This window comes from Carassius carassius, chromosome 19 (assembly GCF_963082965.1).
Source record: "Carassius carassius chromosome 19, fCarCar2.1, whole genome shotgun sequence".
In the NCBI taxonomy this organism is placed as follows: domain Eukaryota; kingdom Metazoa; phylum Chordata; class Actinopteri; order Cypriniformes; family Cyprinidae; genus Carassius; species Carassius carassius.
Window position 1 is genome coordinate 11,700,095 of NC_081773.1, and position 13,624 is coordinate 11,713,718.

The 13,624-nt window shown below is 36.9% G+C and overlaps 1 protein-coding gene across 2 annotated transcripts in view; it reads left to right on the top strand.

Annotated features, from left to right (window-relative positions):
• Window positions 1–13,624, top strand: part of thsd7ba (thrombospondin, type I, domain containing 7Ba) — a 274,856-nt gene that overhangs the window by 76,729 nt on the left and 184,503 nt on the right. The gene's annotated exons all lie outside the window — the stretch shown is intronic.

Consider the following 13,624-nt stretch of genomic DNA (forward strand, 5'->3'; position numbering starts at 1 on the left):
TTTCCTTTCCGCTTCATAAGTGCAGATCAATATTTATGTTCAGACATCTTGTCACTCATAATCAGTTGATAGTGCTCTAAAATAAGATATGTGATGCGATATACAGGTATGTGAAGTTTTATATTGACATATCTTTTCTCTCTCTCTCTCTCTGGGGTCACAAAGGAGGGCAAATGCATTTCATGCCATTTCATTTTCAAAGCCCTCAATAACTAAAACAGCATAGATTTTTGACCCTGAAGCAATCAATGCGAGTCTACTAGGAAACAAAAGTGAGAATTTTTTGCTGTAAACTCCAATCCTGTTTACCAATGTGATTGGCACTCAAGTTTGTATAAAGTAGATCAATACTAAGATTTTGTGGATTGGAATACTAAGGGTTGTGGATTTTGGAAAGGGCTATGAAGAAAAAAGGATCCAAAATCCAAAAAGGATTAAGAAATGTGCATCAAGGGTTAAAGTTTAATCCTCCATTCACTAATACAGAAGTCAGATCAATGGGGGAAGTCAGCCATGCAGAAACAGTGTATCTCCAGACACAGGCAGTATGCCAGCTGCTGTGAACTCTTTTGAGGAGCTGGGCCCACCTCACCTGCCACCCCTGTGGGCTGTTCTTATATCTGACTTACTACACGACTTCCAGGCATTGCTGCGTTTACAGCTGCTAATTGGGCAGTTTGCATTTAAAATTAGAAATAACTGAGAAGCAAGACAGAACGAGAGACTTGTTTATCTGTGTGTGGTCAAATTGTTGGCTGTGCTTTTATTGTGGATTGAGTATTGCTCTGTAGACACATTGCTGCTGAGAAATGAAAAATAATTAAATGTTTTGTCCCTTTTCTTGTTCTAATTCTTGGCGATGACAAAGCTTTAATTTGGTCTCAATTGGTCCAGAAAAGCTTTCTCATATCACAAAAAGGTTAACTAAAACTATTAAACATGCATATCAAAGCTTTATTTCAGAGCAGAGGGAAAATGTACTCGGGAAATGATAATGATATTCTCATACTGTGTAATCAGCTCAGTCCCATCATGGCTCAGTTTAAAGGTCACACATGCTCCTATTGACATTCAGAATATAGAGAAAATTAAAATGAAGATTTAATTTTGACATATAAATGCAAAATAAGAAAGTACATTCAGCATTGCAGAATAATTTTTTTTTGAAAATGCCATTTATCATAAGTTTATCAAAAGCTTAAAAATATGCTTTATATCACTCTTTTGAAATGAGACTCCGAAAATGAATATAATACTCAATTTAAAGCTCATTTTTATTTCATCTAGAGGCAAACTATTGCTCAGACAGGTATATCACGAAACATATTTTCTTGTAATAAATTGATCATATTATGTATATAAGAGCTGGGAGTCTTAGGATAGGTCAGCTATTTAAACCTAGGTGGAAGATAGTGAGTTCAGCTCTCTTTGTTTAGCAATGGTTATTGTCTTGTCAGACTCCTTGTGCATACAAAAATCTCATTAAATTATTACAATTAATGGGAAAAGGAACATTTGGAAATGCAAACACTAACCCCCAGGGTGACACCATCCCAGTTGCTCCAAAAAAAACAAAAAACCAAACAAACACCATTCCCCCGACCGCGCTTGGACCTCATGTATGCGGCTGAATGTTCATAATTGATGAATGGACATCTATTCCTGGTTAAAAGACATCAGCAATCCGGTGCAGAGAAAAGAAAACGGAAGAAAGTAAAAAAAAAAAGAAAGAAAAACAGTTGGCTTGACATTACGATATTCGCAAATGTAGGAACCGTCTGTAAAGTTTCATACGATATATTGGTATACACTTTTCTAACGTCAATAGCATTTGAGGAGAATGACTTACAGTCATAAAACAACTGTAATGTGTTCATCTAAGTGTCAACTATAATGCACACCTTTAAAAAAAATGTTTTTTTATAAATGTATATTTATAAAAAATAAACTGTAAATTCTACTTTTTCACAATCGAATGGGTTCAAACGCAAATTTGAAGCTCAATAATAGCATTTGAGGAGAAAGACTTACAGTCATAAAAACAACTGTTATGTGTTCATTTAGGTGTCAACTACAATGCACACCTTATACATTTTTTATATTTATTAAAATTAATTGTAAATCATTTAGGTAAAAACGAGGCCCATGTATCACTTTCAGGCACATTCCTGTGAAAGGTTTTTGGCTGTTGACATTAATAACAAGTTTTAATGTCAGAAATAATTTCACCATCACCGACGCATCTAATATTTTCTCTGACTTTCCATGTTCCCTTACGAAAATGATCCATGGTTTTAACAAGAATAACACCAAAAATTGTTAATCGACTCTAGAGGGTTAATATAATATTTTTGTTGTTGTTGTTATAAAACAGACCTAAGCCATCAATAGCCTTTAAAGTGACTCAAAATGCACTATATAAAAACAATGAGGCAATAATGATTGGTTAATAACACTGTTAAAATACATAATGCAGGCTAATACAAAATAAACAATTTATGAACATAACATGTTATTACAAATGCCTGCAAAGGGAGCCAAATTCCATGTAATTGCTGCTGTTACACTTACAGGACAACCAAATCCTTGTTTAGGCTACTGACCAAACATTTAATTCAAATATTCACTTAATCTTTCATTTTTGGCCAGCTTTTTGCTATAGATGACACAGCCTTTATAATTTCTTCAACAAAAAAAAAACATGTGGACATCACAGCCCTTACAAAAATAAACCATAGTTTTATCATAGTAAAGTTACTTAATTTTCTTTTGCATGATTTCTGAATGCTTGAGACTATAAAATAAATTAGAATCATAAGCCATAGCCATAGGTAAATGTTGAGAGCTACAATTGTAATTTTTAAATAATACAATTTATTCATTTATTTACTTTTTTTAAAATGATTAAAGTTTTATTTTGACCCCTGTAGTAGGTGTTTTTTGTTTTATATATTTGAGAAAGCGGGGCACAACAATACACTCCTACTTAGGGCGCCCATTTGGCCAGCAGTGGCCCTGATTGTACAGCACACTTAGCTAACTAATGTGTTGAGGCTAATGGTGGCATTAAAAAAAATAAAAATAAAATAACTATATGACTTCTTTCCAGAAAAAGCTGACCTCAGAATTGGAAAGTTTGAACTCATTACACTAAAAGCTGTTTGTTAGCTGAATCTGAGTGCAGTTTGTTAAACACAGACACTTTAGGCTTTAATTGTCACATTTAGTCTATAAAAACTGAATGAGAACTTCATTTTAACAGTTTAATTTTATACAACATTAAAATGTGCTCAGAAAGCAAACATTCCACTGTGCCCTCATTCTAAGAACATTTAAGGGGGGTTTACTGAGAATGAGTTGCGGCTGCTGATAGCATAATTTATTCACAGCCAGTGTCTGTGTTGTTTTAAGGCCTAGAAGAATTATGCAAATTAGCAATGGTGCAAACACACAAAGTTCAGCAATTTGTGCAATGTGATCGCGATTTGCACAGGGCAATTTGTAACAAGACAAACATATGAGTGGGCAAAAGGCCACATACAGTGGGGAAAATATTTATTTGATCCCCTGCTGATTTTGTAAGTTTACCCACTTACAAAGAAATTGTCTGTAATTTTTTGGTAGCTTTATTATAAAGGATAAAGACAGAATACCAACCAAACAATCCAAAAAAAAAAAAAAACTTAAAAAGGTTAGAGATTGATTTGCATTCCAGTGAGTGAAGTATTTGATCCCCTACCAACCAACAAGAATTCTGGCTCCCACAGATTGGTTATGTGCCCATGTGGAACACAGATTAGACATGGAATTTTTAAGAAGTTACTTTTAATGTCAGCTCAGTAGGTGTATAAGACACCTGTCCACACATTCTGTATCTTCCATTCCAACCTCTCCCACTACCATGGACAAGACCAAAGAACTGTTAAAGAATGTCAGAGACAAGATTGTAGATATGCACAAGGCTTGAATGGGCTACAGTGCCATCAGCAAGAAGCTTGGTGAGAAGGAGACAACTGTTGGTGTGATTATTCGGAAATGGTAAAAACACAAAACAACCATCAGTCGGCCTTGGTCTGGAGCCCTGTGAAAGATCTCACCTCATGGGGTAGGGATGATCATAAGAAAGGTGAGGGATCAGCCCCGAACTACACTGGAGGAGCTTGTTAATGATCTTAAGGCAGTCGGGACCATAGTCACCAAGCAAAACATTGGTAACACACTATGCCGCAATGGACCGAAATCCTGCATCGCCCGCAAGGTCCCCCTGCTCAAGAAAGCACATGTACAGGCCCATTTAAAGTTTGCCAATGAACATCTAAATTATTCAGAGAAGGCTTGGGAGGGAGTGCTGTGGTCAGATGAGACCAAAATTGAGCTCTTTGGCATTATCTAGACTCACCATGTTTGGAAGGAGAGGAATGCTGACTATGGCCCCCATAACACTAATCCATACAGTCAAACACGGAGGTGGAAACATTATGCTTTGTGGCTGTTTTTTTTTTGCTAAGGGTAAAGGATGACTTCACTGCATTGAGGGGCAAATTGATGGGGCCAAATACTGTAAAATGGGTCAGAACACTGAAGATGGGTCATAGATGGGTCTTCCAGCATGACAATGATCTGAAACATACAGCCTAGGCAACAAAGGAGTGGCTCAAGAAGAAGCACATTAAGGTCATGGAGTGGCCTAGCCAGTCTCCAGACCTACATCACATTTTCATTTTTGGGTGAACTATCCCTTTAAGTTTACAGACATTTCTTGTAACCCCAAAACACAACACAATGCAATGCATCATTTGGATTAAGCACCTGTGAAAGTATCAATATGGAAAATTCCTTATATCCTATATTAATACAGCACTTTGGGCCCTATTGTTTGTACAAAAAATTCTTGTTTGCACAGTTGATTACTACAATTACTGCTGCTGCCTAACTTAACAGGTCACACTTTATTTTAAGGTCAAATTCTCGCCATTAACAAACCATTAACTACATATTTTGCCTCAATAAACCCCTAATTTGCTTTTTATTACTAGCTACTAAGGTGTGAGTGAATCACAAATGACCTCATTGAAAGCAATGGGTAAATACACACAAGATGCATTGTTTTCATATCACTTCGAAACAAATGATTAAGAACAGATTCAGACCATGTTTAATAAAGGTTCAAATGCAAATGAATTTTGTTCAAGTAACATTTAATGAGGTTACACTGCCAAAAAATAATGTGACTCAGACAGACTCTTGAGTCATTAGTGCTTTTTATTTATTAATGTATTTATTTTTATGTTAACTATATGATTCATTGAAAAATTTTAGAACTGGATTATGCATGGGTTATGTTGCTCTCATTTCAAAATGCTGTAAAACAAAAAAGTGATGCAGAAGGTAGTGTAAGGTGTAACAAGGTAGGTGTGGCGACAGAGTTTGGGATCCACTTGTAGGCTTTATTAAAGAGTGTAGTAAAAGACAAGGTCAAAGTACCAGCTAATGTCAATGGCTGAGACAAGGCAACAGAGTGATCCAAACAACAGGCAAAGGTGAGGGCAGGCAGCAAACAATCAAAAACTAGATAAACAGTCCAACGCAAAACACTAAGGCTAGGCGAGGAAACAACGAAAAGCACAGGGACAATGGCTGGCTAGGAAGGAACATACAATCAGTACTCAGCAATGTGAGTGAGAATGTGTGCAACCTTTATAGTCCTCCTGATAGGAAACAGGTAGAGTCTGATAATGAGTTCCTAGGCAGGGGGTTATGGGAAATGGAGTCCAGAATGAGTTGCAAAGGTAAGGCATGGAGTGCCCTCCAAAGCAGCTAATCCAGCCATTTTGAGTTAATCATCAATGTTTGTAAATTTTGGTAGAAATGGTGCTGTAGATGTCTGAAATTTAAATGTAAGATGCAAGTGACTGTGTTTTTTCTCAGATCTTTATCTGACCACACTATGAATGCAAGTATAAATCCAATCTGGCTAAAAAAGTCAGTGAAAATAAAGAAAATGTAGGATGGGGCTCTTGGTTCTGTCCAGCAATTGTTGATTGAATGGAGGCAGATCTGAATTGGATTACGATGTCAAATAAGAAAACAAACACCCACAGATGAATTATCACAATGAGATCAATAACATGCATTTAAAAAAAACAGATTGGGTAAATTTAATTTCAAACGGAAAACCAATAAAAGCGTACGCAGTGCCTTGTTATCTGAATAAGATGCAGTAAATACCACATGCTTTAGTGATGCAACTGTTCTTGTCTTAGTGACTAATTTGCCAGGTCTTATTTTGATGATTTCTTCAGGTGTTTATAAGATTATCCCTTCACACAGACAAGACCGTCTGTCACTTCAAGTGCCAGGCTTTAATTTCACCTATGGCTCCCCTCTCCTGGAACCCGTCCTCGGCATAATTGACTCTTAACAGGTTTGAGCTCAGCTGTGGCCTGTCTTGGGACTCAACTCTTACCGGCTCTATCTCTCTCTCACTCTCTATAGCACCTGATTAGTGGTCTGCTCTGGAGGGGAGGGCTGCTGGGATTTTCTGCAACCAGGTGTCTGTTCAACCAGGGGGGCCCAGTGTTATCAGGCAGCCGTACGGAACAGACCCGCTTAAGAATAATCCCGCTTCCCCCTGGACACACGACGGACAGCCATCAGCTTGTAGCCTTCATGTTGCTCACCTTGAGTTATCATATCACATAGAGGGTGGGGAGAATGTTTTCGCCTGTGCTGTGTTAATTATAAATTGTTTAACGAGATGAGGCAGTCAGGTGGAACAGCGGTGCGGAGGGTTTAATTACAATTTCGATTCTTTCTCTCTGCAGTAAACTCAAGCCTAGATGTCTCGCCTGTGATTTTTTTTTCTTTTTTGGGGGGGGGGGGGTTTGCACAAACATAAATTTAAATTCTCTTTCACACACACTCTCTATCTCTCGTCACACACCGACTCGCTCTATTCCTCTCTACCTTCCTCTAGCCAAATATCAGCATTCTGAGTGAACGGATCATTTATTTTTGGTTCCTTCTTCCTGTCTATATGTTCTCTGCTCTCTCTCGCACGCGTCCCAACCTCCACTGCCACTTGAAGGGAGGAGCTTTCTTCTTCCCTGATAAAACCAGCCACCTCAAAAGCAGCCAATTAAAATCAATGCTGACAAGTCTTTTTTTCATGTGCTGACAGGATCACTGTCCCTTCACCTGAGGGGGCTCCAGGTGTTTGTTCTTACATGTCATACCTCTCTTTTATATTTTAACTAGTTCTTCAAGAGACATCACACTTCTCTTTCTCTGCACCTGTTCTCAGACACTTATTATTCCAGCCTGTTTTTGGCTTTCACAGCTTAAAGCTTTTAATGGCAGCTAATGAAGACCACACATCACTTTGGCTTCTGCCTTGACATATTCAACACCTTTATCATTAATTGTTACACTTGGCTACTACTTGTCATCACACTGAGAATCCTTCAAAGAAGCGTTAATAGGATGAGGAGAATGTCAAATGAGGTGAAATGCTTGTATTGTCATCCCAGAGGGATTTTTAATGCCCTGAGGTTTCTCTTTCATAGTTTGGGAGATTTAATGGAGTTCTCAATTATGATTTATTCAAGTATTAACTTTATCTAAGATCTTTCTCATAGAACTTTTCTTCTTATTACGAGGAATAAAAGCAGATTTAAATCTTTTTGTGTTCTATAAATGAAAGTCGTTATGTATTGAAATGAGTAAATGACAAATGTTGGTGGTAATTTTAGACTACAACTGTCACAGTGTCTGGGTTGTGTTCCCTGGGTTTCCACTAGGTGTCCTCAGTTCCCACGGTGTTTATCATATTATCACTTCCTGTCTCCTTATTTGGTCACCTTCCTCCTTGTTTAGTTAATTGATTGTTCCCCACCTGTCTCCTGTTTCCCCATTATCTTTTTGTGTATTTATACCTGGTCTGTCTGAGTCTTTGTCACGGAGTCCTTGTCTTATGTGAGATACAGTTCATAGTCTGCTCTTTCCGTGTGTTCTTGTTTTGTGTTCATGTTATTGGATTTCCTGGTTTTGACCCTGCCTGGACTGTTTACCCCTTTGGATTTGCCCTTCAATAAAACTCATACCTGCACTTGGATCTCTCCTCGTTCCTTGTATCAACGTACGTGACAACAACTATTAAAAACATATTTGTTAACTGAAATGAAGCTAAAAGAATATAAAAATTCAATAAAATACTTGAAGTTAAATGTATTTTATATCAGTTAGTTGCCAGGACAGTATTTCTAATTGTCGTCCAAGTAAAATGACCAAAACTGAAATAAAAATAAAGCTAATTTTTTATATAAAAAAGGAAATTGACAAAAAGCACAGAATCACTCAAATGCAAATGAAACATTTGATCTCAATATTAAAAAAATAAAGAATTTAAAATATGAATGAATAGTATATTATTAATACAAAAATACTGGTCTTTTTGGTTAACTGTACGTTGTAAGCTGACAATTTATCTGATTTGAAGATGAGTTCTGTTCACACTTAAAAAGGCTGTTAAATATACAGCATGGAACAGGTTGTAGACTATGTGTGAAAGAACAAGATCATAAAGATTTAAAATTTATGCTCTATGCTATACACAGTGTAGCTCAAATGACTTTTAAATAATGATAAATTTTGTTTTCATTTTGAACGCTTTGTGTTTAGACTCTTTATGATTTTATGAGATCGTTTAAGATCTTGCTAAATATGTTGAGCAGTTTATGATAGTGTTCTAAAACTGTACAGGGGACACATGGAGGAGTTCTAGCATCTCTTTGGGAGTAGTATGAAAGATTAAGATTTGACATACATTCATCTAGCTCTTTATATTCAGAGACAACTATAAGTCAGCCATTCATAGATTGAGTCCACCCAAAATATAAAAACTGTGACTTTGTGATGCTATCAAGGCATTGCTGTGTTTGTATGACAAACAGATAAAAATTTTAAGTTGTTTTTCCACTGATAATATTTCCCTCCAGTGAACTGTTAATAGCTGCAACTGGCTCGTTGAGTCAGTGAGTTGAACTCAAGAACCAGATCGGCCCAATTCATGAACAAATTGGTAGGAATAGCAGAATTTTCTAAAACTTTGGGAAACAAGAGAGGAGAAGTCTCCATTTACCCAGAATTTAATCTCAGTACTTTCTAAGAGAAAGAAATGGGATTAAAAAGATCTCATTTGTGATTTTTTTCAGGCCTCTGGGATATCACACAGCTATATGCAGACAGCGCAGAAAACAGACAATGTGTAATCAAAGGCTTGCACCAGCTATCCTCTGTCCATTCAAATGAGTAAATGTATTTATTGGGATTAGCAGGCCTGCTATAGCCCAACAGGGATTCTGAGATAAGCACACAGATTCAGGAATGCTTCTTTAAGCTGCTGGAGATAAAGATCGACCTATAGATCTCTACCCTCTGACCATAACTTATTTTTAAATCAGTATTCCATTGAAAGGCAAAGTGGCTTATTGTGGCTCTCTCAGTTCAATGCTGAATAACAGCTGGTTTCTGCAGCACTGGGAACACGCTCTCTGAAATCATTAAAGCCATTGTCCCTCTGTATTCTCAGACCAAACCGAACAATCTCCTGCTAAAAGAAAGCGCTTTAGTCATTGGCGAAAAAAAAAAAACACAGAAGGAGAGAGAGACAGGAAAGAGTAATAATCCTTCAATTATTTTAAAAAGACCGTCTATCACCAGAGAATGGCTGTTATGTTATGCAGCGATGATTTGAGGCTGTTTAATACGACCATAGCTAAAACTGAACCTTTGTTTAAGTTTTGTGATTCACTTCAAGCTTAAAGTGAAAACGTTTGATAGAAAATACCTTTTTACACGACCTCTGTAATTGAAGAAATTGCTATTAAGTTAATCAAATTTTATATATCCATTGAATTCAGGGCATTGGCCAATTTCAGACAGACTCTGGCACTTAAATGTCATCTTTGACTCTGAATCGAGTAGTTAGAGTAAATGATTAAGTTTTCCATCCTTGCTGGGCTGTTTAACATAATTGCAGTCCAGGGGCTACTTGTTTATACCCTTTCATGTAATTGTTACTGGTAGCTGGTTCACAAAGAGTTTTCATCAAATTAATTGAAATGGCAGACTATTTGATTAAACTGTCTCAAAATTAATTTCCTTATCATATTTGGGTGAAATTGATTTCATGCAGTAAAGCTTCAAGTTTGTCCATGTTGAAACTCTTTATTCTCGCTTTGTCTCTTTAAAGCTTGCCTGTCTGCTCACATTTGCTTCACAATTAATCACACCAATTTAAATTCTCGGAGCACTGCATATGCTAGTAGACAAGCTAATTGTATCCATCAATTTTCGCAGCTTGTGTCAGATTCACATTTCAGCAACTTTAGCACAAGGCTTCCATGGATTACAAGGAGAGTAGTATATGTTAAATTGCTATAATAAACCACAAATCCACATGTGTGAAGGGATTAGAGAAATATTCTTCCTGTCATATTGATTTGGAGGTGAATTTTAAGAAAATATCTACTTAGGAAAGAAAATAAATTATAAAAAAAATATTTTAGATTTTGATCTCCATGTGGTGAAATGTCTTTTCCGCTCCACAATACACAGTGGTGGACAGGATTATTATTTCATAGCTGTTTGAGCATGAATATCTTCAAAATATGTTTGGTCTACTAAATAACCGTTGGCTATACTCTGATATTCTGATATATCATGTTTTATTGTTCATGTAACACCTAAGGGCTACAAATTATACTTTTAAAGTTAATATTTTAAAGGAATATTAACTTTAAAAAAATTATTTTTTTAAAGGAACTATAGTTTTTGTCTTTAGACACTCTTATATTTGTATTCTAATTGTAAAATTAATCTTTAATTTAATAGATCTTTAATGTATTCAAATGTATTGTAATTGTTATGCTGACATTTCCTTCACTCCCAATGCATTGTTTTAAATAACATTTCTTATTTAACTGAATTTGACTTGAATTGGTTTTCAGGTAAAACAACAGAGGGATAATGAAATCTTATTAAGATTACAGTATTGGCACGCTGGGGTGTGGTATTATTTTAAGTTATTTTATTCTGTTATTATTGGTGGCGTGAGTGGTGCCCAGAAACCTGTTTGTAGGATTATGGATGATGAAAAATAAACGTCACTGTTTCCAAATGCCTCAGAAGTTTGTGTCCTGTCTGATATAAGGTGTAGAACTATCCTCATACGAATTCCCTCCTCGTTCCCTAGGCCATCAATGTGCAACGTGACCTGACCCGTACCTACACTTGTTTAACCATCCATGTCTAAGCACCTGCAGCAGGGCTAGTCAGTGGCGCCAGGATGACAGTGTCCCCTGGTTTTGAGGGTCTCACAATAACTAGTGAGTTGATTGAGTTCACAACCCTGACCCCTCCACTACTCTTCTCTCTTCCTCTTCTCTCCTGTGCTGACTTCACAGCAAACTCATGATAAAGTGTAATGGCCTTCTACCATGACCGCTGGCCGTTTAATTGATTTTTGCACATGGGCGCAGGAGATCTGAATTATCTGAGAGATTTACCAGGATAGATAAACAGGACTGAATGGAGAGTCTGTCCATGAAGGATTTGTTTGTTTTATTGAAGGGTTGTGGCAGGAAAAATTATTAATTATTAAATTGTTGACATGTGATAAAACTTTTTGTCTCTTAGAACTATATATACATATATATATATATATATATATATATATATATTAGGGCTGGTAAGCGATTACATTTTTAATCTCATTAATTACATGATGTGGAGATAAATGTAATTAATCGCACATCAAATTTTGAGAAATTACTCTTAAAAGGTAATTTAAAGTCATAGTTGTACAAAGCATCAAACAGAGATTACAAAAAGTAGGTTTAACAAGAAATATTTTGTTTGATCAAATTTATTAAACTTATTTATTACTATTTTGGACCATGTGAGTAAATACTGACAGAATTGTCATTTTTGTTTGGGTGAACTATAACTTTAATCATTTATTTTCTTAATTTTATTATTATTACTATATTGCATTTAAGCACTGAATCCACTAATTACTCAAGCACTATTGGCAGCAGAATGATAGGCTGCTAGTCCACTGTTTTCCTTTACATTTCGGTAAAGTTCAGCATTCTGCAACTTTTTGACACTCTTGCTCAGATCCACTGACAATATCTCACAATCCCCCACCCAAAACTGACATTCAGCTTCTGTAGGAAAGAACTTAGAAAGTGAAAGTGACATGACATACAGCCAAGTATGGTGACCCATACTCGGAATTCATGCTCTGCTTTTAACCCATCCAAAGTGCACACACCCGGAGCAGTTGGCAGCCATTTATGCTGCGGTGCAGTTGGGGGAGCAGTGCCTTGCTCAAGGGCACCTAAGTCGTGTTATTGAAGGCGGAGAGAGCACTGTACATGCACTCCCCCCACCTTCAATTCCTGCCGGCCCGAGACTCGAACTCACAACCTTTCGATTGCGAGTCCAACTCTCTAACCATTATGCCACGACTTCCCATAAAAGAAACGTCCACTCTCCTCTGCACGATTGTGCTTGTACAGTTAGGTAATAATTTTTTTGTATTTATTTATTTTTAGGCTGGCACAGTTCTGTCCATAGTAACTTTCCACTTATTACACAAACACTTGATCTAGAATGGCCCATCAGAACAGCAATGTTTTATTCCTTGCTGCTTGCAGGGATTGAACCAGCATCATTCCAGTTACCAGCCCTATACTCTGGCTACTGCTCCACCTTCTCCAACAGAGGAATTCTGTTTAATAACATCCACTTTCATCCTCATATCACTCATTCCATTATGTCACTCATCCAATGCGTGTATTGCGTATAATGCATCTCATATGTATGCATTAAATAATGGCATAGACTGAAATGAGAAATGATGGGACCTGCAAAATGAAGTGAACAGCCAAGATCTTCCCATTTAAAAACTCCAAGCTACCAGAACATTCTTATCGCAAATAAAAGATGAAACTGGGAATTGGAGAACTTGTTGAAAATAATATCTTCAGCGTGATGGAGTCAAGATGGAGTCAACAGAATGTTGAACCCATAGATATGTATAGATGCCCTATTTGACCGCTCCCAATATGTTGACGCATACACCATCTTGGAACGGTCAACTTGACATCATTCACTATAATAATCAATAAATATTCAAAGATATACAAGCGTAAAACTTGCTGCTGTAGATGCACACAGTCAATGTGCTCAAAGGTTCGCAGACCATTCCAAAAATGGTGGATGGCTTATGTATCGTGGCCCATAGAAACAGTCGCTAATAAGGCTCTCCATTGAGAGTTTTATGGGAAGCAATGTTCCAAGACAGACCCCTTTATACTATCTCCTCACCACTGGAGTGTGACTGAAATCATGTGAATGAATCGATCAGGTTCTTCCTTTGTGGTACAGTCCCTCCTGCATTTTTTATTTTTGCTCAGACTGAAACGTGCCACAAGCTTGAGGTTTGGGACACAATGGTGGGCACTTAAAAGCCCTGGGAAATAAGACAGAGGTCAGAGTTGGTGGAGGGAGGTAGAGCGTAGCATTGGAAGTCAATATATGGCTGTGGGTTAGAGAG